General features: G+C 54.4%; 1 protein-coding gene across 3 annotated transcripts in view; it reads left to right on the forward strand.

Annotated features, from left to right (window-relative positions):
- SCUBE1 (signal peptide, CUB domain and EGF like domain containing 1) overlaps positions 1-21,679 on the forward strand; it is a gene marked incomplete at both ends in the record, with an annotated part of 135,585 nt that overhangs the window by 26,398 nt on the left and 87,508 nt on the right. The window lies entirely within an intron of this gene.

The raw sequence follows: 21,679 nt of genomic DNA on the forward strand, positions 1-21,679 counted from the left end.
TCCCTCTCACTCTGCCTGCCTCTCTGTCTGTTTGTGATCTCTCTCTCTGTCAAATAAATAAATAAAATCTTTAAAAAAAAAAAAAAAAAAACACCAACAGACCAAAGTCCAGGATGAGATGGCTTCACAGGCGAATTCTACCAAACTTTTAAAGATGATAAAGAATACGTGCTTAAAGAATACCTGTTCTTCTCAAACTATCCCAAAAAGTAGAAGAGAAAGGAAAACTTCCAAAATTCATGCTGTGAGGCCAGCATTCCACTGAAACCAGAATCAGATAAAGGCACCACAAAGAAAAGAGAACTATAGGTCAGTATCTCTGAAGCATATAGATGCAAAAATCCTCATCCAACTACTAGCAAACCAAATCCAACAATATATTAAGAAGTATATCAATCACCATGATCCAGTGAGATTTATTCCCAAGATGCAAGGGTGGTTCACTATTCACAAATCAATCAACATGATATATCACATCAATAAGAGAAAGTATAAGAATCTTACGATCATTTCAATAGACACAAAAAACATTCAACAAAGTACAACATCCATTCATGATAAAATCCCTCAACGAAGGTTTAGAGGGAACATACTTCAACATCATAAAGGCCATGTATGAAAAACCCACAGCTAACATCATTCTTAGTGGGAAGAAGAGGGAGCCTTTCCCCTGAGATCAGGAATAAAACAAGGAGGTCCACTCTCACCACTTTTATTCCACATAATACTGGAAATCCTAGCCACAGCAATCAGACAACAAAAAGAAATAAAGGGATCCAAACTGGTAAGGAAGGGGTAAAACTCTCAATATTTACAGATGACATGATTCTCTATGTAGAAAACTCTAAAGATTCTACAAAAAAACTGTTGGAACTGATAAATGAACTCCGTAAAGCCACAGGATACAGAATCAATCTACAGAAATCTGTTGCATTTCTATACACCAATAATGAGGCAACAGAAAGAGAAATTAAGGAAGCAATCCCATTTACAATTTCTCCAAAAATAATAAGATATCTAGGAATAAACCTAACCAAAGAGGTGAAAAACCTGTACTCTGAAAACTATAAAACACTGATGAAAGAAAATGAAGACAACACAAAGAGATGGAAAGACATCCCATGCTCATGAGTTGGAAGAACAAACATTGTTAAAATGTCTATACTACCCAAAGCAATCTACAGATTCAATGCATTCCCCTGTTGGAATACCAACAGCATTTTTCACAGAATTAGAACACACAGTCCTAAAATTTGTATGGGATCACAAAAGACCCCTAATAGCCAAAGCAATCTTGAACAAGAGAAGCAAAGCTGGAGGCATCACACTCCAGACTTGAAGTTCTATTACAAAGCTGTGGTAATCAAAACAGAATGGTACTGGCACAAAAATAGACACATAGATCGATGGAACAAAATAAGAAACCCAGAAACAAACTCATAATTATCTGGTCAATTAATCTGTGACAAAGCAGGAAAGAATATCCAATGGGGAAAAAATGGTGCTGGGAAAACTGGACAGCTACATGTAAAAAAAAAAAAAATGGAACCAGAGCACTTTCTTACATTGTACACAAAAATAAATACAAAATGCATTAAAGACCTAAATGTGAGAACTGAAATTATAAAAATCCTAGAAAAACACATGTAATAATTTCTCTGGCATCAGCTGTAGTGACTTTTTTTCTGGGTAGGTCCCTCAGGCAAGGGAAACAAAAGCAAAAATAAACTATTAGGAGTACATCAAAATAAAAAACTTCTGCATGATGAAGGTAACAGTCAACAAGACTAAAAGGCATCCTACGGAATGAGAGGCGTTCTTTGCAAATGGCATATCTGATAAAGGGTTAGTGTCCAAAATATATAAAGAGCTGATACAATTCAACACCCAAACCCCAAATAATCCAATTTAATAATGGGCGGAAGATATGGATAGACATTTTTCCAAAGAAGACATACAGATGGTCAACAGACACATGAAAAGATGCTCAACATGCTCATCATCACTCATCATCAGAGAAATGCAAACCAAAATCACAATCAGGCAGCACCTCACACCTGTCACAATGGCTAAAATCAGCAACACAAGAAACAACAGTTGTTGGCGAGGCTGCGGAGAAAGGAGAACCCTCATGGACTGTGGGTGGGAAGGCACACTGGTGCAGCCACCGTGGAAAACAGTATGGAGGGTCCTCAGAGAGTTAAAAATAGGACTACCCCATGATCCAGCAATCAGACTACTGGGTATTTAGCCAAAGAATATGAAAGCACTAATGTTTATGGCACCTCCATGTTTATAGCCGCATTGTTTGCAATAGACAAGAGATGGAAGCAACCCAAGTGTCCATCAACCGATGAACAGATAAAGAAGCCGTTAATAAGAATGAAGTCTTGCCATTTGCAATGACATAAATGGAGCCAGAGTATCATGCTGAGTGAAATAAGCCAGTCAGAGATGGACAAATATCATATAATTTCACTTACATGTGAAACTTAAGAAACAAAACAAGCAAGCAAAGGAAAAAAGAGGGAGAGAGACAAACCAAGAAACAGACTCTGAATTGTAGAGAACAAACTGATGGTTACCAGAGCGCAGGTGGGTGGGGTGGTGGGAGAAACAGATGACAGGGATTAAAGAGTGCATCTGTTGTGATGAGCACCAGGCGATTAAAATAAAATAAAAACGTAAAAATAAACAAATAAACAAAAATAACTTGGAAAAAAGCAAGGGATGTCACATAAAAATCAGTATTTCCAGCGTTGTTCCCGCTCGGCCACAGTCACCTGGCCCTGAAACTGTGGACCTCGGGCAGGAGTGGAAATGGAGGCCTGTATGGCACATACTTATGGCTAAATATAGTAGAGTGAGAAAGCTTCAAAGCCAAAATATATTCCGTGTTTTCTGCCTTGACAAATACTCCTTCCTAATGACCCAGAAGGCTACACTGGAATTTCAGATCTGGGATTCCTTGGAGTTTTGTGTCAGAAGGTGGTCGTGTAGGCAGCGCCCGCTCCCAGTCCTTCTCATGGCTGACTCCGTCCTATACCACAGGAGCCTGAAGACCCCCTCACCTGAATGTTCAAGCTCTGGCCATCTGCTCCCAAACCACCTTTCCTTCCTCCACTGCTTGGTCCTAAGGGTCATCTGTCCCTCTGAAAACAGACTTGGGGCCATTCAGACAGGCAATTGTAGGTTCTCAAATACCCCGAGTGTGGTTTAGAAGGGCGGGTCTGTGTTCCAGATGCCCATGATCCTCTGCGGGCTCCTTACTCCCCAGGGAGGGCTGTAGCTATGGGAGGTAGAGCAGGGACCCCCAAAGTGTAGGGCCCAGGGCAGGGGTACCTCTTGCCCACATCTCAGTGTAGGACTAGGGCAACTGACAGGAGCTGGGCCACAGCCACCCACTTTGGAGGGGCTGTGTACTCCTGCTGGCTATAATCCTCACCACGCCCTATTGCTCACAGTCAGTAGCTTTAGGCATTTAATTACCTGCTTGGTCTCAGTGGAGATCATGTTCATGCTTCCTGGTGAAGTTTCCAGCACAGGGCCTGCCCCCCTGTGCTCAGTGGCCATGGAGGCTAATGGAGTTGTTGGAAGATTCTCTGTTCTCGCTGCCTTGTGCAGTCCCGACCATCTCTGGTCCATCCCCAGGAGCCCACTCACATCCCATCACCCATCGGGGACAGTGAAGGCTGTTCGCATCTCTTGTTTTTTGGTCTCCAGGAGTCTGGGTCAGGAGTCTTGTCCAGCTGTAACATTCCTCTCTCAACCACTACTGAATTCCTCGGGGATGATGGCTGGACTAAATCCTGATCAGCAGAGTACGAAGAGCATTCTGAGTTAATTAGGAGAAATGAGGCTGATGGCTTCGGGGTTAGTTTCTTGCCTGAGTTTTCACAGTTGAACCTTTTCTTTTGAGCAAAAGAGGTTATTTTCTTATAGAGATGGCTTGCCTGGGAGGGTGGCCAAATCTGTCCTCTGGGGAGCAAAACCCTCTCTCTATTTGACATCTTTATTGAGGAATTTCTCAAATATAACAGAAAATGACACCAGAGGGAATTGAAACCATGATGAGATCCTTGCTCAACCCCAAATGACTGCTTTTAGCATTGTAATTACTTGAAATAGCAGTAGTTCTGTTTGAAAAATATTATTCCAAACTCCATGCAATTGGACATAAGAGCAATATTTAGGCTAATAGAATAAGATTTTTTTTCATCTTAAATTAAAACCAGCAGTGGATAATTTTTTCCCGTCTCCACAAAGCAAGGGTCCTTTTTCTCTAAAGCCATTAGTTCACTTAGCCAGATGTTTTCTTCGACCCCAGTCTTTACCTTGACTTACTGAAAAATATGTTTCTCAAGTTGCTCACGGTTTGAATTTTGAACTTGCTTCTCAGCACTTTTTCCCCCGATGAAGAGAAGTCATCTGTAGCCAGGTCCCGCAGAAAAGTTGTTTTATTAACAAGATGGTTGCTTTCCCCTTAATGCTCATTGAGCACCTACTGTGTGCCTGGCCTTGGGCTAGGTGGGCAGTTCTACTTGGGTGTGATGAGGGAGCCGCACTGGAGTTTGTGCCACACGCCCAGAGTTGTACAAGACGCTGTGTTCACGTTCCCTCAGTCAGTCCTCACGGTGTCCACGGGCAGAAGCCATTCATGGCCCTTTTTTATGAATGAGGAAACCAAGGCTCAGAGAGGGAAAGTGGCCTGCACGAGGCCACCCAGCCAGTAAGTGACAGTGCTGGGACCATTTGCCGGCTCAAGCCTGTGAGTCGCTGACCACCCCCCTGCTCCACAGTGCCCAGAACAGCACCGGCTCGGGGAGGCTGGCCAGGTTCACGGAAGGGCTGGCTTCCCTCCCTGGGGTGTTAGGGATGTACCCCATACGAGCTGGGGAGTCATGGAGGACATCCAGAAATCCCAGCATCTGCCAAGCCGGGCAGGTGGGTGGCGTGCCAGGGGCCAAGAGGGAGCCCCTGGCTCCAGAGAGTTCCTCCCAAAAGCCTGTACTGCCTCCCCTGGCCAAGGCAAGAGCCTGCCCCCTGTGTAGGAGCTTTGTGTTACCCTGGAACTTCCCTCAGGCTTTGGTCTTACCCCGTGTGACTGCAGAGCCCTATTCTTCCAGAACTCACTCTCTCATGGCCTCCCAGTAAGTCTGCCCACTGGCTCATGAGGCCCCCTCACCAGGGCCCTGTCAGCCTTTCCCCCTTGCTCTCACCTGTGCCAACCCACTGAGCCACCCCGGCGCCCCACAGATTTGCTTATTTTCTGCCCTCTGGCCCAGCCTTCCTTAAACCCATGGAGTCCTTCTGCACATCCCTTCTGTTCGCAGCTGCTCCCAGCGAGGACCCGGTGAGGTCCTTCTTGTCACTCACCTGCCTTTGCCTTGGAGTCTTCCGTGAGTGCGTTGTACGCACCACCGCTGTGGCTCTCTCTGCTTTCCCCTGATGGCAGAAGTTGTCTTCTTCATCCCCTGTCTTCGTCCTGAGAGCCTGGTGCGATGTCTGGCATATCTTAGGCTTATGATAAGTATTTGGAGAATGAGAAAATAAGCAAGTCTGTGGGGCGCCTGGGTGGCTCAGTGGGTTGAGCCTCTGCCTTCGACTCAGGTCATGACCTCGGGGTCCCGGGATCGAGTCCCTCATCGGGCTCTCTGCTCGGCGGGGAGCCTGCTTCCCCTCTCTCTCTCTCTGCCTGTCTCTCTGCCTACTTGTGATCTCTCTCTCTGTGTCGAATAAATAGATAAAAATCTTTAAAAAAAAAAAAAGAAAGAAAGAAAGAAAGAAAAAAATAAGCAAATCTGTCAAGGTGTCTCATCGTCTGGGCCCTGTCGCTCAGCAGACCACCGCACTGGGCTCGGGGCAAAGATCAGGGGTGTCTCTGTCAGGACTCCCAGGAGCATCAGAGAGGCAGAGGTGTTCACGACTGTGAGGACGGATAGAAGGGCTGTGGTCGCGGTGACACCAAAGCCTTCCAGCTCGTGTTTACCTGTTTATTCCAAACAATTCTGCAGGGCGCCTGCCATGGGCCAGACGCGGTTTCAAGAGGGGAAGAGACCAGGGAGTGGTAAACGAAGGCACCAACAGGCACACAGGGTGAACTCCCGCAGCCGGAGGCCGGGGGGGACAGTAAATACGCCGACACGTGGCTCGGGAAGGGCAGTTCGGTCAGGGCAGCTCCCGTGGAAAATAATGAAACGACGCGATGAAGGATGACGGGGAGAAGGCTGGGGTGCCGGACGGAGTAGCGCTGCGGTCACTAGTGCTGCTCGAGAGACCGCCCCGCCCTCTGTGGCTCGAGCTGCCCTTGTAGTCCGCTTTTGGCCTCCACGGGGCAGGAGTCCAGACGGGGCGCAGCAGGGACGGCTCATCTGCTCCACGGGGTCTGGGGCCTCGGCTGGGAAAACGCCCAGGCTGGGGAGGACGTGAATGCAGGCTGGAATCATCTGGAAGCGTCTTTGCTGATGTCTGGTGGTTGATGCTGGCTGTTGGCCAGAACGTTTGGGGCGACTTCTCCGTGTGGTCTTTCCACACGGGTCGGTACGCGCTTCCTCATGGCATGGCCGCTGCATCCGCGGAAGTTTTACAGTCTAGCCTCAAGCCGTTACAAAGCTTCGCCCACCTTCGAGCAGAGGGGCAACAAGACAGGGCCTCAGTGAGGCGGAGTAAGGTACCTTTAGAAAGTAATAGGGAGGACCTTCCCTCCAGGCAGAAGGGAGAGGACCAGTGAGGTGGCGACCCACTTGGTGAGTCTGGGAGCAGGTCAGTGTGCCTGGAGGCCGAGAGTGAGGCAAAAGGACTAGAGATGAAGTCAGGATGTAGGCAGGGCCTTCCAGGTTCTAGAACGGGGTTGGGATTTTATTCTAAATTAGCTGGGAGCCATGGGAGATTTTAACTAGGAATTGACCTAATCTGATTGACATTTTAATCTAAAGGGATTTGCTTTCTGGCCCCAAATTGGAGAATATATTCCAGGGAGGAAGAGGCAGAGACCACTGTGGTGGTCATGATCAGGGTCAGAGATGGTGGTGGCTCAGTCCGGAGTGGCAGTGGCAGAGGTGAGGACAAGTGGTTGAATTCAGAATATATCTGAAAGGGGAGCCCACAGGAATTGCTGATGGGGTCAGTGGAAAAAGTAAGAGAAAAAGAGAAACCAACACCAACTGCTAGGTTTTTGCCTGGAGTGCGTGTGTGGCTCAGTGCTGTGGCTCAGGTGGGGAACCTGGCAGCAGGACAGGCTGGAGTGGGGAGGGGCGGACTCGGGAGCCAGTCTGGCCATGTTTCGTTTGGGGTGACCGACAGCCATCCCAATGGAAGTGGTGTGCCTGTTCAGAAGTTAGTGGAGTTGTCAGGCCTGGGGTAGGGAGATGTGAGAGTCTGGAGCTCCTAGATGGCGGTGAAAGCTGGAATTCTTAACATGCATTCATTTCTTGAAGATTTCACGAGCACCTGCCCTGAGCTCACAACTAGGAGTTAGACGGCACAGGCCCAGCCCTCAAGAAGGACGGGGATCCAGCCTGCCTAGCTTCGAATCCTGGATCCGTCGCTTACTCACTTGCTGTGTGACCTTGACCGAGTAACTTCACTTCCCTGAGCCTCCGAGTCCTCCTCTGTAGCGTGGGGCTAACCACAGAGCTTATCTGACGGGTGAGGCAGACACTGAGTGAGATCAGCTATGTGAAGCACACACCCAGTGCCCGGCACATATCGGGCCGGAAATATGTGAATTACCTAATTTCACTCATTCCTAGTGTGTAAAGTCAGAGTACTTTGTGAAGACAATAGATGTGTTTTCTGAGCAGGCAAAGATGCCTGGGCTGTGCATGAAGCCCCTTGGGGACCACCCCTCCCATTCCACATGGTGCTCCTGCCAAATGAGCCTCTCCTCCCCACCCTCCTGGGGTCAGAAAGCTCTCCCCTTGTCTTACGTGGATTTGGGCCCCTTGACATGGGTCCTGTGGCCCCAGAGCTTCCCATCCCAGCTCTGCCCCACACTCATTTTGTGACCTTGGATACATGTCACCTATTTCTCTACCAAACAGCACGATCCTGGTCCGTTAGGGTCAGATGAGGACATGGACGTGCAGGTGACACTGCAGGCCGCCACGCAGAGGGTTAAGAGGAGAAGGAGAGGCTCTCGGGGGACGCTGAGGGGGCCCAGGAGCCCAGCTGCACACGTCGGGGGAAGTCACGGCAGGCGCCGGCAGCCGGACCGTCCCTGGCAGGGTGAAAGGGTCGTGCTGCCTGGGCCCTTTTGAAGGCGCCCCCTCTCATGCTGGAGGACAGCTGGAGACAATGTGTTGCTCCTTCAAACCCCTAATGAAGGCTCTAGTTGCCTCTGTTTATTTGTCTTTATACTTCCAACAGCTCAAATGCGTTTCTTGCTGGGAAAAAAATGCCAACCATTTTAATGTAAAACTAAACCACATCGGACAGTCATATACTCACTCCATAAACACCAGTGTTTTCCCAGGTAAACTCCAAAGGTTTCTTCCTGCTCTCTTTACCTCTGCCCCCACCCCCACTCTCCGCCCACCTTCAGGCGATGTGAACACCCGTGGTTGGAGGGATTTGCCGTGGAGGCATGAGCCGGGTCAGGCCCACTTTTCCATCCTGTCCAGGTTTTTACAACTGTTCCTCTGGTGGAAATTCTTTGGCCTGAGAAAAAGAAAACCACTGGGCACTTGTGTGTCTTTATAAATGGGCTGCTTGCTTTCCCCAAACCACCACCAGACCAGGGAGATCATGGAGTGGGGGTGGGGAAGGGGGTTGATGGAGACCTGGGGCGTTTTCAGGGGTAGAGTGACCTTCAGTGGCCTCACGCCTACAGCCGGCACAGGATGGGGACAAGGAGGGATGTGGGAGAGCAGAAGGGGCCAGGTGGTGCGGGGTGGAAAGGCAGTATACCAAGTCTGGCCCTTTTGGACCATGGACTTGTCTGGGGGCTTTAGAAAACTCCCTGCCTCTCTGTGTCTCAGTTTCCCCATCGTATGTGAAATGGAAGGATGGGACGTGACGGTGGTTTTCAGATTTCTAGCAGCAGAACCCATAGTTTCAAGCAGAATCCTGCGGTGGTTCTGCTGCTCAGGCTGAAATGGGAGGCAGGGCTGGCAGGAAATGAGAGTCCTGCTCTCCGGGGAGTACCCTCCCTCTGCCACCCCTGCCCACCGCTGGAAGGCGCCTCGGGTCCTACAGCGCTGTTTGAAACCCCTAGTGGGCTGTGGTGCCAGAGCACCTCTCTCTTCGGCATCTTGTGATTTGATGAGTTGGTGGCATGTCGTAGTGGCATGTCGGCCCCCTTGAGGACAGGGGCCGAGCCCTATGCTGTGTCCTCCTTGCCTCTGCCAGACGCAGTCCCTGTCCGCCTCTCTCTTATTTCTCACAACTGGCATCTCCAGGAGGCCAAACAGCTTTCATCCCCCTAAACATGCCGCCCTGTCCTGCTCGGCGGCGTCCTCGCCTCTGCTCTTCTGCCCAAAACCCCTCCCCGTGCTTTTTTGGTTGACTGCCCACTCGTCGCTCAGGACTCGGTTCAGGCATCAGCCCCTTCCAAAGGCCTTCTTTAAGTGGCACACCCTTCCCCTGGGCGCCCACAGCCCCCAGGCTTGTCACTGGACATCTGAGGTCTCCCTTATGGCCTCAGGAGCTCCTGTGGGGTCAGGCTCTGGCGTGACTTTGCTCCTTTCGCCCGGCCCAGCACAAGCTCATTCGTGTGATGGAGGGATGGCAGGTGGCTGGGGCATGGGACAGAGTGCTTGATTCTGACCTCCCAGAGGAGCAGAATCTGATAGCGGTGGGCACACAAGCTGCCCCAGGGGCAGAGCATCAGCGCCCTCAGAGCTGCAGAGCCCCACTGGGGAGGGAGGTCTCCTAGCAGCCTGTGTGACAACAGCACCCCGTGTCTCCAGCCCCACGTCTGACTCCTGCTAGTCTCCGTTCCAGACCCAGGGCGATGGGGACTTGGCTCCTGTCTCCCTTCCTAGCAGTGTTTTGGGGCTAGCTGTCTGCTCTCTCCCCAAGGAGAGGGGCTACAGAAATACCTCAGGGTGATCTTTGTGAAAGCACAGGGGTGCCCGGTCGGCATCCGGAGCAGCGCAGCCCACCTCCTTGCCGCACTCCCTCTGGCTGGATGTTTGGGGCAGGGACCGCATGGTTGCCCTTCCCATGGGTAGGCCTGGGCCGAAATCCCTTGTCCCTCCTCCTGTGCCAGCCCCACCATTGACTAAGTCTTGATTCGGTGGCTTGAGGAAGGGGTCCCACCCTGTCCCTGGGCAGAGCATGCCAAGTGCTTGAACAGCAGAGAAAAACACCAAGTCTCAGAGGACGGGACAGGCAGGCAGACGCTCTCCATCTCATTTGCAGTCTGTGTGCCAGGGGCTTGGTGGGAAGGCAGAGAAAGACATAAAAAATAAGTGTCTGGTGAAGACTCTTTAAAAACACCCTACCACCAAAACATGCGTTCCAAACCAGAGATGAGCCGCGTGCCTAAAAGGGGGCGTAGATCAACAAGTGCGAGCGTCCCAGAACCTCTAGTCCGGCACTTCCTCTGCCCGCCAGCTCACTTATTTTGGAGCAGCCTGGGCCCTCAGTGGGGTTTGGGGTTACCCTGGACGTTTGTTCGGCCTTGGCTGCCTCTGGACAGATGTTGCAATGACCCATCTCCCCCAGCCCCTGGCTGTTTGTGGTGGCCATCAGCCAGCCCCCTGTATGGCCCGCTGCACCACCCCGCCCTGTCACCCACCTTGTCCCCACCGCATGCAGCTGGAAATAGACGGGCTGGCGGAGACGCCTTGTGCCCAGCTGGAACGCCGGTCTGTGGGCAGAGGGTAGCCATGGCAGCCGCCCAGCGGCTTGGTCGGGGGCTTTAGTCACCTCGCAGGCTGCCTTAATGGGGGAGAGGATCCCACAGGCCAACTTGCCCTCCCCTGGCTCAGCCACTGGCCACCAAGGGGTCAGATGCCAGTGCACTCATTTGGGACAATATTTCATGGCGGTCCCCCCGAGTGGAATTTGCTGGGGGCCCCTCTTGCCGTTGGAGCTCACCTCCTCAGCCCGGCAGCTGGCCCCTCCTGGTCTGGGCTCTGCCAGCCTGGTCTTGGCTCCACGCGTGTATTAAGGTTCAGCCGGGGCACCTCACAGCCCTGTGCTTCCCTCTGCCCGGAGAGCTGGCTGTCTCTCTTGCCTGTCCTGAGCCCTCCAGGTCGTCCTTCTGCACGTCTTCCCCGCCCTTCCAGGGTTCTTGCCTCCCCGCCTCCTTTCGGACTGACAGCAGTCCTAGTCCTCACCACGCAGAGTCGAAAGTTCTGTTCACGTGTCCGTCTTCCACACGTGTGACGATTATACAGAAATGCTCCGCGAAATCACTAGACCAAACAGAAGGTAGCCGCCCAGCTCTGCAGTTTTCCTGTCCCAGCGCTCTTGCCCAGTACCGTCCGCATGCCACTCTGACGCGATGTGCTCATGGGCACGCACTCGGGTTTGCACGCTGCTTTCCCGGGGTTCTGCTGACCCGTGATCATCTGGCCAAGAGGTGGGGCTGCAATCAGAGCCCAGGACATGAGAGCCGGCAGCCTGCGAGTGAGCGCTGCTGCTGCTGGGGTGGGCGGGTTAGAAACGCCCGGGAGGGCTGGTGCGTGACCTCTGGGACAGCTGATGCCCCTTGAGTGCCCTTATCTGCCAGGTCAAGGGGTCCTGAGATGATTCTCATGGGACATCTGGCCTCAAGGAGCTCTAGGCTGTGTGCAGGAATGTTTCCAGAGTGCTGTCCACGATGTAATTAATACCACACCTAGCACGGGACAGCTCGTCTGCCAGGAATGGCTGAAGGTCACCGGGCAGGGGTGGAGATGGGGTGAAGGGAGGAAGGAGCAGCATGTTTAAGCCTAGAGGTGGGAGAGGCTCAGCCAGGTAGGAGAGGGGACTCAGGAGTAGAAGGTGATGGATCAACAGGTGGTTTCTGCCGGCTAGACGCCCTCCGGGCCTGAGGCATGGAGCTGTGTCCCTGCAGACGCGCGCGTGTCGGGGGTCATGGTTGGCCACGTGCTGGGTACAGCGTGAACTCAAGCCTGGCCCCCAGCCCCCTTCCACAGCCGCCGGGGCCCTGCCTGCGGCTCCAGCCTCGCTGCGCACACACACGTGCACACGCACGCTTGCACACACGCCTGCGTCCCACCACCGAACCCACCTTCCTCCGCCCTGGTCTTCACGTGGCTGAGGGAGGGGCTCCCCTACCCCTCAGTGTGGCCTCACGAGCCCTCTCACACGCACACTCTCTTTGTCTCGCAGCCCTCAGAGACCCCAGTCAGTGGTTCTTCTGCACGGATCTCCCCTCCTCTCTCCCCCGCTGGCCGGACGGCTCCCTGAGGGCAGCCCTTGACCAGTGTCCGCGGTGTCCTTATTGAGAGAGAGAGAGCACGTGGACGGCAGGCGTGGCTGCGAGCCGGCGGGCCTCTGCCGGGCGGCAAGGGCGCGAGAAAGTGATTTCAGCGAAGGCGGCGGCCAGCACAGGCACAGTGCAGGGGGCAGAACTAGCAGATGAAGGCGGTCCAGCCAGGAGTGGTGAGAGGGGAAAAGCTGTCAGTCTTTGACCTGGGACCCTCCCTCAGGGAACCCATCCAAGGAAGAGAATCCTGCTATGGAAGGGGCTGCGGCTGCCCTGTGTCCCTCACGGGGACTTTTATTAACAGGGCGGAACAGAGATGAGTGCCCCGAGGGCCGGGATGGGGGTCCCCTGTCCCCTGGACCAGCAGCAGGTGAGAAGGGCACCAGGATCGAGTCCTGCAAAACACCCTAACTCCGCTCTCAGTGAAGGGTGCAGAGGTCACCTACAGTGTGACCTGCTTGCGCCAGGAGAAAATCAGCACATGAAACAAAATAGGTGTTGTAGCTAGAATGTAGGGCTACTGATCCATTGTTGCCCCTGTTTTTCAGAACTCCTTATGACTTCAGAATTTTACTTTGGTTTTTTTTTTAAGATTTTATTTATTTGACAGAGAGAGAGAGAGAGACATAGCGAGAGAAGGAGCACAAGCAGGGGGAGTGGGGGAGGGAGAAGCAGGCTTCCCGCTGAGCAGGGAGCCCAACGTGGAGTTAGATCCCAGGACCCTGGGACCATGACCTGAGCCAAAGGCAGATACCCAATGACTGAGTCCCCCAGGCGCCATGAATACAGAATTTCAAATAAAGCAGTTTTATTGGACAAGTGATAGGGAGCCATGCTAGGTCCTTGAAGGGACAAATTCCACGGAAAGGAAGTGGCCGCAAGTGGGCTAGAAAACATGGGGTTGGCCACAGGGGCGCCTGGTGGTCTTTCCAGTACTCCAGCCACCCTCAGTGCCCCCCTTTCCCATGAAGCTCCCCGGTGCCCACACTCACCCCTCCACATCTGCCCTCTTCTAGTCTCTCTACAGCCTTCTGGAGTGTGTCACCTTTGTTGGCACAAAACCGTTTCTCACCCTGGTTTGGCTGCACGGCCTAGCCAGAGCCTGTTAGCGAGGACCCACTTAGTGCGGGAAGGAACGAGCCAGCTCACAGCAAGCCCGGTTAAGGAGCCGGGGCAGGGTGGGCAGGAGGCCACGGGACTGGGACATGCTGGGGGCCCCACGTTCACGGAGAACTCCCGATGGCGCTGACGGAGGGCAGCGTGTGTGGAGGGCACAGGTGGGAAGGAGGAAGAGGCCGACAGCTTGGAAGGTGGAAGAAAATGTAGAGTCTAACTGGGAAGAATCAGTCCAGAATTCCAGGCAGAGCCGAGACAGGGAGGCGCGTGCTGGGAGTCGGTCATCTGACCTGGCCAGAGGGCGGCAAGAAGGACTGTGTGGCCGGGTGGCATGGGGAGCTCCGAGGCCCTCCTTGGTTCGGTGGAGCGTCTGCCAGGGCGGCGCGTTCCCTCTGCCCGCCCCATGCACGGGCCCGCAGAGGCAGCCGCAGCCGTAGCCGCAGCCGGCGGGGCCTGTTTTATCTCTGAGGATGCTCGCGAGGAATCCTGTCAGAGCATTTCCCCTTTCTTTTCTCAGAGCATCTCTCTTTGGTCCCAAGATTTGTTTGTTTGGTTTTCCTCCCCTTCCCTCTTTCCAGTCCTCTGTTCTTATCCCCATCAAAAGACATTTTTTAAAGTTCCAGTGCCTCCCACAGATGTCCAACCAGGATCATGGTCACAGCTGTGCTGTCGGAGGCCTGAGGCTGGAGGGATGGAAGTGTCCGGTTCCCATCCTGGCTCTGTCCCTGACGCGCCGTGACCGAGGGCAGGCCGCTCACCCCTCGGAGCTCCCGGTTACACTCAGCCGCTGCCCCGGGCTGCAGCTCAGTGACACTGGAACGAGCACACCCGGCGCCGAGCACAAGCCCAAGGGGACGTGGCTCCCCTTCCGTCCCCGGCAGCCTCCTCTCTCGGCCATGTGCTTGAGAGGAAAGGAAAAGCTGGTCTTGCCAGAAGGGACAGAGACGGGGGTCAACAAAGAATCTTTCAGGAGGGCGCCCCGCCGTCTCCCCACCAGCTTCCCACTTAGAACCGGTTTCTTCGGCTAAGGACTTTGTCCTCATACCCATGGAGGCACTGACACAGCTGGGCCGGCTTGCCGGGAGTCCTGCCTGGCTTCACGCATCCGTGCAGCAGCAAAGCTCACAGGCTGCTAGGATTTGAGGAACACCCGCGCCCCCTCCATGCTGACCTCACCCCCACCGGCAGGGCTGAAGCAGGTGAATGAGCGAACACAGCTCTTCTCTGACCAGCACCCCCACTCCCCCGCTCGCCTTCCTCACGGGCCCATGGTCTCCACCCTACCGTCCCGCAGACCGGCACTCACTCTCCCTGTTCACCTGGAGTTGCCCTCCTTGACTGGATCCTGGAGCTCGGCCTCCCCGGGCAGCCCCTTCAGGGCCACACAGGGCATCCCTCATGGGCCAGGCCTAGCACCGGGGCCTCCAGGCCAGAGCTGCCACCCCTGGCCACATTTTGTAGTTGTCAGTCACTTGGCCCACAAACGTGACTTATGTGCCTCATGCACTATTTCAAACCCTGAGATACAGCAACACTCAAGACAGCCATGGTCCCCCTTCTTATCAAGGACTCTGGGTTCCCTGGGGAGACAGAGAAGACAGCAGGGAGACGGCAGGGACAACGGGATGGAGCAGCTCCACAGGTTGGCGTCGCTGCTCAGGGAGGGGGCGTGGGCGCTGAGGTCTGAGTAAGGAGGAGCCAGCCCTGCCAAGGTCAAGCAAGAACATTCTGGGCGGAGGAGTAGCAAGTGCCAAGGCCTCCAGATGGGAACGGGACCACTGGGGTCAAGGGACGTTGGGGAGGCCACACTCAGTAATTGGCTATTCAGGGTCTTTTCTGGTTCCATATAAATTTTAGGATTATTTGTTCGATTTCTTTGAAAAAAGTTGATGGGATTTTGATAGGGATTGCATTAAATGTGTAGACTGCTCTAGGTAGCATAGACATTTTCACAATATTTGTTCTTCCAGTCCATGAGCATGGGATGTTTTTCCATTTCTTTTCTTTCACAAGTATTCTGTAGTTTTCTGTCATATGCGGCAGTCGGGCGAGCAGGGAGGAGGCTGGTACGAGGTGGGGACAGTTCACTTGGGCCTGGTCGGCCAGGGAAGGCCATTTGTGTTTTATCCGAAGCCAGCAAGGATCGCTTTGGAGGCGTGCAGGCAGGGCATGACACAGCTGGCTGACGCTCTCAGAGGCGGTTGTGTGGGGTGGTGGGACCATGGTGGCAGGAGGGAGGCCCATGGGGACACCACCGCCATAACCCAGACCAGAGAGGAGCGGAGCTGGGCCTGAGGGGCGGGGGCGAGGAGATGTGTTTGTGGGCGGAGCTGACAGGACTGCACCTGCTACGGGATTCCCCCGTGGGGAATGGGCAAGGCAGGGACCCTTGCTGACTACCAGGTGTCGCAGCTGTAGCGACAGTGAGCTGTGCTGCCGTTGGCCGGGATGGGAAGGCTGAGGGCGGAGCCAGGCCTTGCTTGGTTCTGTTCTGTTCCCAGGAGAGGCTGAATTAGCAGTTCAACAAGGGCTGCGTCAGGTTGGTTGGTCATGCCTTTGGCTGTCTGAGTGCAGGCCGGGGGTCAGCCATTGATGGCAACGCCTGAGGCTGGCGGAGCAGACGAGCCCAGAGGTGTGGGCAGCGTTGGCAGCCAGGCAGCAGGAAAAGCCCCGGGACAGGGTGGCCTCTCCCGGAACAGAGCCCGCAGGTGTGCAGCTCCCAGGGCGTAGTGCTTCCCAAGGCGGCCTTAAGGAGGTAGTGCCCACAGAATGCAAAAGTATCTTTGCCGCCACCCAGCAAGGGGCTCGTATGTGGGGTGTTTGAAGGACTCTCGGGACTCAACAGCAGAGGGAGGGGCAACCCCACGTCAAAGTGGGCCAGGGACTGGACAGACACTGCCCTGAGAAGGACGCATGATGGACAGCAAGCACATGGAGAGACGCTCGGCTCGACACCGTCAGTCAGGGAACTGCAAATCAAAACCCTAATCGGCACCGCCTCGCACCCCCAGGATGGCTCTAATTTTTTAAAAATGGGGCAACGACAAGCATCGGTAAGGGCGTGGAAACTCCGGAGCCCTCGTGGTTCGCTGATGGGAACAGGAAATGGTGCAGCCACGTGGAAAACGGGTTTGACAGTTCCTCCAGCGGTTTACATGTGAAACCACCACGTGACCCGATGTGCTGCCCCTGGGTCTACGCCCAAGAGGATTTAAACATGTTCGCACAAAAACCTGATCACGATGTTCACGGCAGCACTCATCACAACCGCTGAAGGGTGGAAACAAGCCGCGGGTCCATCAGCTTGTGAATGGGTCGCTCCCAACAGTAGAATATTATTCAGGCGTAAACACGGATGACCCGTGCTTCACCGTGGATGGGCCTTGAAAACGTCATGGTATGTGAGGGAAACCAGACAACAAGGAACACATGCTGTTTGGTTGCACTGACAGGAAATGTCCAGAATAGGCCCATCCGTAGAGAAATAAAGTAGACAAGCGGTTGCCGGGAGCAGTGGGTTGGGGTTGCCTGATCACAGGCACAGGGTTTCTTTTTGGGGTGATGGAAATGTTCTGGAATTAGATCCTGGTGATGTTTGCGCCACCTTGTGAATGCACTAAAAACCACTGACATGTACCCTTTAAGATGGTGAATCTTATGTACTGTGAATCATATCTCAATTAAGTGGAGAGGCGCCTGGGTGCGTTGTCGGTTAAGCATCTGACTCTTCGTTTTGGCTCAGGTCATGATCTCAGGGTCGTGAAATCGAGCCCCACATCAGGCTCTGTGCTCAGCCAGGAGTCTGCTCGAGGTTCACTCTCCCTCTCCCTCTGCCCCTCCCCACTCAGTCTCTCTCTCTCTTTCTGTAAAATAAGTAAATAAATACTTTTTTAAAAAAAAGTCTTTAAGACTATGTGGACAAATAAAATAGGTAGTGTGTGCAGGGAGTGGGGCTTGTCCAACACCCCAAGGAGGCCACACACATGACTCCATGTCCAGTTCTGGGGCCCACATTAAGCACCTGATAGGCTGGGGTCCCCCAGGGAAGGGTGACAGGGTGGCTCGCTAGCCCACACCTGTGTCAGGAGGGAGCAGTTCCAGAAGCTGAAGCTGTCCTGCTTGGAGACCACAGGCCAAGAGCTCCCTTAGGATGTGGCTTGTTGTCACTTTTCCACTTTGGAAGGGACCTTACCATCCCCCAGGGCAAGTTCACACCTGTGATTCTCTGAAGCACTTGCAGTGGCCGCGCTCACCGGTTGGTGACATTTGGTGGCGCTCTGTGTGTGCCAGGCACCGTGCTCAGTGCTTTACCACGTTCTTTTCTTTAATTCCTGATACAAGTTGAGGCACCTATTATCCCTGTTCTGTAAAGGAGACCAAGGTCCCAAAAGGTTAAGCGACCTGCCCAAGGTCACACAGCGGGTACTCACTGAATCTTGTACCCCAGCTGGTAAGGCAAGGATGAGCACCTGATGCTAGAGGTCACAGGGAGACCTCACAGAGACTGTTGTCAGGAGGAGTGGCCAGCGGCATCTCTAGTCCTTAGGGACAGTCAGGGCTGCTCCCTGATCTCTGGAGGACCACGAGGCAGCTGCTGGGATTGAAGGTGGGGCCCAGCTGAGGGATGAGGTGACCAGAGTGTCAAGGCCAACATCTTCAGCAGAGCTATGTCCTGTTGTGGGCTGGCTCCTCCGGTCTGGACATGAACAGTGAGCTTGAAGGTCTGGAAAGCTGACCCTACCTGTCATGTGCCTGATCTCTGGTTCCTAAGCTTGGACACAGGCCCAACCCGAGGGGCTTGGTGTCAGAGCAGGACCACAGTGGGAGACCCCGTGTCTCCCACGTCTAGCTGACCTGCTGGAGAGGCAGGCGCCCCAGAGAAGGCCCCAGCTGATGCCCAGACCAGGAAGCGGACAGGTCCCAGGGGACCCCGGTCGTACCTCCCCCCCCTGCCTTTGCCAGTACCTCTGACAGCTCAGGGAGTGTCCTGGATCTGGCAGAACCCAGGCCCCAAAGCTCTAAGACCCATGTGTATTTTACCCGAAATCTCATCCATCTGGTTCGCATTTATTTACACTTAACTCATCAAATGCAATTTTGCAAGAGCCGCTCGATAGCCAAGAGGCTTTTCTGCCTAAGACTCCCTTCTCAGAGGGGCCAGGGAAGGGCTGGGGCCTCAGCCCTCAGGGACCAGCAGGGAGCTGTCAGGGTCGGAGGTCAAGTTTGGTTCCTGTGATGCGCCGGGGCCTCTACCTCTGTTCTTGGACCCTCAATGGGGTCTGCGATGCCGGAGCCAGGCGCAGGGTCTGACACATAGTAGGCTCTTGGCAGCCAGGAAAACATGGGTGGGGCCCAAGCAGAACACAGAGTCTCTGTTTCAAATCGTGAAACGTTCGTGGGAAACACAAAGCAACCAAAGCTGGATCCAGAAGTAATTTTTAGTTATTATAAATAGCTGAAAACCTGGATTCTTGGCCCAAAGTAGGACAAACAGCCAGCTATTAATAAAAATAAACACTAGCACCTTGGGCCAAAAAGCAACCTCAGGGGCAAACCACAGTCCTGCCTGCAGAGGCCTTCCGGAACTGGATCGAGCTGCAGCGTGTTGGTGTCAGCTCTGAAATCCTTGCTGGGAAGCGACCGCGGCCATCACAGCGCACGGACCCATCCCAGACACGGCCCTCTGGCTGGCTGGCCTGTGCCCATCAGCGATGGGCACACCCAGCAGAGCTGGGCAAGAGTCACAGCTGGCAGCTCTCTCCCTGACCCGGCACCCGCACCTTCTGTCAGGCCTACAGCATCAGGTGGGGACACCTGACCCCAGGGACTCTGTTTGGACTTGGTCTGTGGTGCCAGCGTGCCAGTCCTCTTTCAGCTAGCGTGGTCACCTTGGCCTCTGGGATTGGGAGGGGTGGCCGGAGGCCTGGAGGTCAAGGAGGGGCATGTGGACTGTGCCTCTGGGTGGGAACTGTGGCCCAAGCCAGGATGGTGCCACGGTCATGGAGGCAAACAAACGGGCAAGGCCGTAAGGAAGTCGGCAGCCTTGGTGACTGCTCAGGTGTTTGGGGAGGGGGCTTCTCGGGCCAGAGTGCCTGGGATGGGGGCTAGGGCAGGGCTGGAGTGAGGCCTTCTTTGGCACCTAGTCTCCCTCCCTCCCTCGCACCTTCTATCCTCCTTCAGCTGTTGGCTGAATGAATGAGACACTGGGCCTCGGGCTGGGGAGCAGCCTACCCAGAGCAGAGGCCATGTGTCTTCTATCCCAGACTGCCTCGGGACGATCTGTTTCTGAGGGTGTCCCCGCAACCCCACCAGCAAACAGCTCCCTGAGGCCGTGACTAGCCACAGTTCAGCTTCCCCTCCCCTCCCTGTACCCTTGCCCGCTGGCCCCACCCCAGCCCAAAAGAGGGGCTCTGCCAGTCGTCATGGCACAAAGGTGTGTGTGTGTGTGTGTGTGTGTGTGTGTGTGTGTGTGTGTGTGTCCAAGAGGGGAGCACGTTCCCCGGGGGCGGGCAGGGAGGCAGCTGCAGGCCAGGGCCTTGCAGAGAATGATCTGGCTGGTCCAGGCGCCAGTGATGGAGGGCCGCACAGGACCCTCACAGAGCGGGGGCTTTGCGGTCTGGCCGCCACAATACGTCCCCCCGTTCCTCCGTTGCCAGTGAAGAGAGTTTCCCACTGTGAGCCCAGAGCCTGCCCCCAAACCCACAGGGCCTCCTCTCTGCTCTGCAGCTAAGTCCCTGTGCCCAGGAGCTCCCTGACTTCTGGGAATATTCATTCTGCTGTGGCCATAAAGGAAGAGGGATGACCATGAGCTTCCAACAGGGTGCAGAGACGGAACACCTTTCCCGCACACGGGCTCAGCCTCTGCCCGAGGCCACACTGGCTGATGGTGCTCGGGCTTCTTTCCCAAGCAGCACTGATGCGAATAGGGGTCCGTGACAGAGCCAGGGTTTGTGAGAGCCATTGGGGTCTCCTCAACAGGGGGTGTGCAGGCCACGAAGCTTCCAGAGCTCCTTTTCTGCCCAGGGGGTCACTGGCTCTTCCCCACCTGTGCCCTATCGTGCCCACAAGGCTTTGCTTCCACAACACCTCTCAGTCCTCCAGCCTCATGGCACGAATCTCCCTGCCCTCCTGGGCCCTCCTGGGCCCAGCTCGCCCTCCTGGGCCCAGCTCGCCCTCCTGGGCCCAGCTCGCCATTGTTCTCTGTGCTCAGGGCCGGTCCCACAGCAGCTTGGTGAACGGGGACTTAATGGAGATATTCACTGATGCCCGGCACCTCCTGGGGAGGGTGGCACATAGCAGGTGCTCAGCTCAGGGTCTGTAGAGGGAATGAATGAGCAAAATCATTTCGGGTGAATTTTGAAGGCAAGGACTTCAGTCTGGACGAGGAGGGAGAGGGTACCCCAGGAGGAGGTACGTGTTTGCATACGAAGGCGAGTATGAACAGAGGGTATATTCTGAGAACAGCAGAAGTGGGTGCCACTACAGGAGAGGTGGCACGCTGTGGAGAGCCTTGCATGCACCCCTCTGTGTGCCCAGAAGGAATCAGGATGCCTGTCTGCACCAGGGGACTGGCCTTGTAGGTAGTGAGCTCCCCATCACTGGCATGTACAAGCACACAGGTGCCATTCAGTTTATCCTGCTAATCCTTAGCGCCTACTCAGTCTGACCAGCCACTGGGGGCAGGCATATAGGGGAGACTCGGGTCTCTCCTCAGCCCAGAGCAGATACAGGATGACCAAGCCCAAGGTCCAGGGCAGGGCAAGTCCGGGCATAGGGGGTGAGCAATTTCTGCTGGGCACCAGGGAGACTTCAGAGACTAGGAGTTTGGGAGACACAAGCACATAAGATCAGGGCTGGTGTATTAAGCAGAAACACCCAGGGAACCACCTCTGGTCGCCGTGATTGGACTTGAAATGTCCTCACTGAGAGAAGCCAGATCACAGAAGAGCATGGAAAGGCTTTGGATCCGCACTCATCTGGCTTCAATTCCCTCTTCTTCCTGTTTTATAGCACTAGGCATATCTCTTCCCCTCCTGGGGTCTCCGTTTTCTCATCTGAGAATCTGTCTGGTAAGAATCCTGCCCCCGGTGTGGAGCTCTGGTGCAGATCTGTGAAGACAGACCCTGGGTGCCCTGCTGGCGAGTCCTGGCCTCTCTGTCCAGGCTGCCGGCCCTGTGCAGC

The sequence above is a fragment of the Martes martes genome, assembly GCF_963455335.1.
Source record: "Martes martes genome assembly, chromosome: 8".
NCBI classification, from domain to species: Eukaryota; Metazoa; Chordata; class Mammalia; order Carnivora; family Mustelidae; genus Martes; species Martes martes.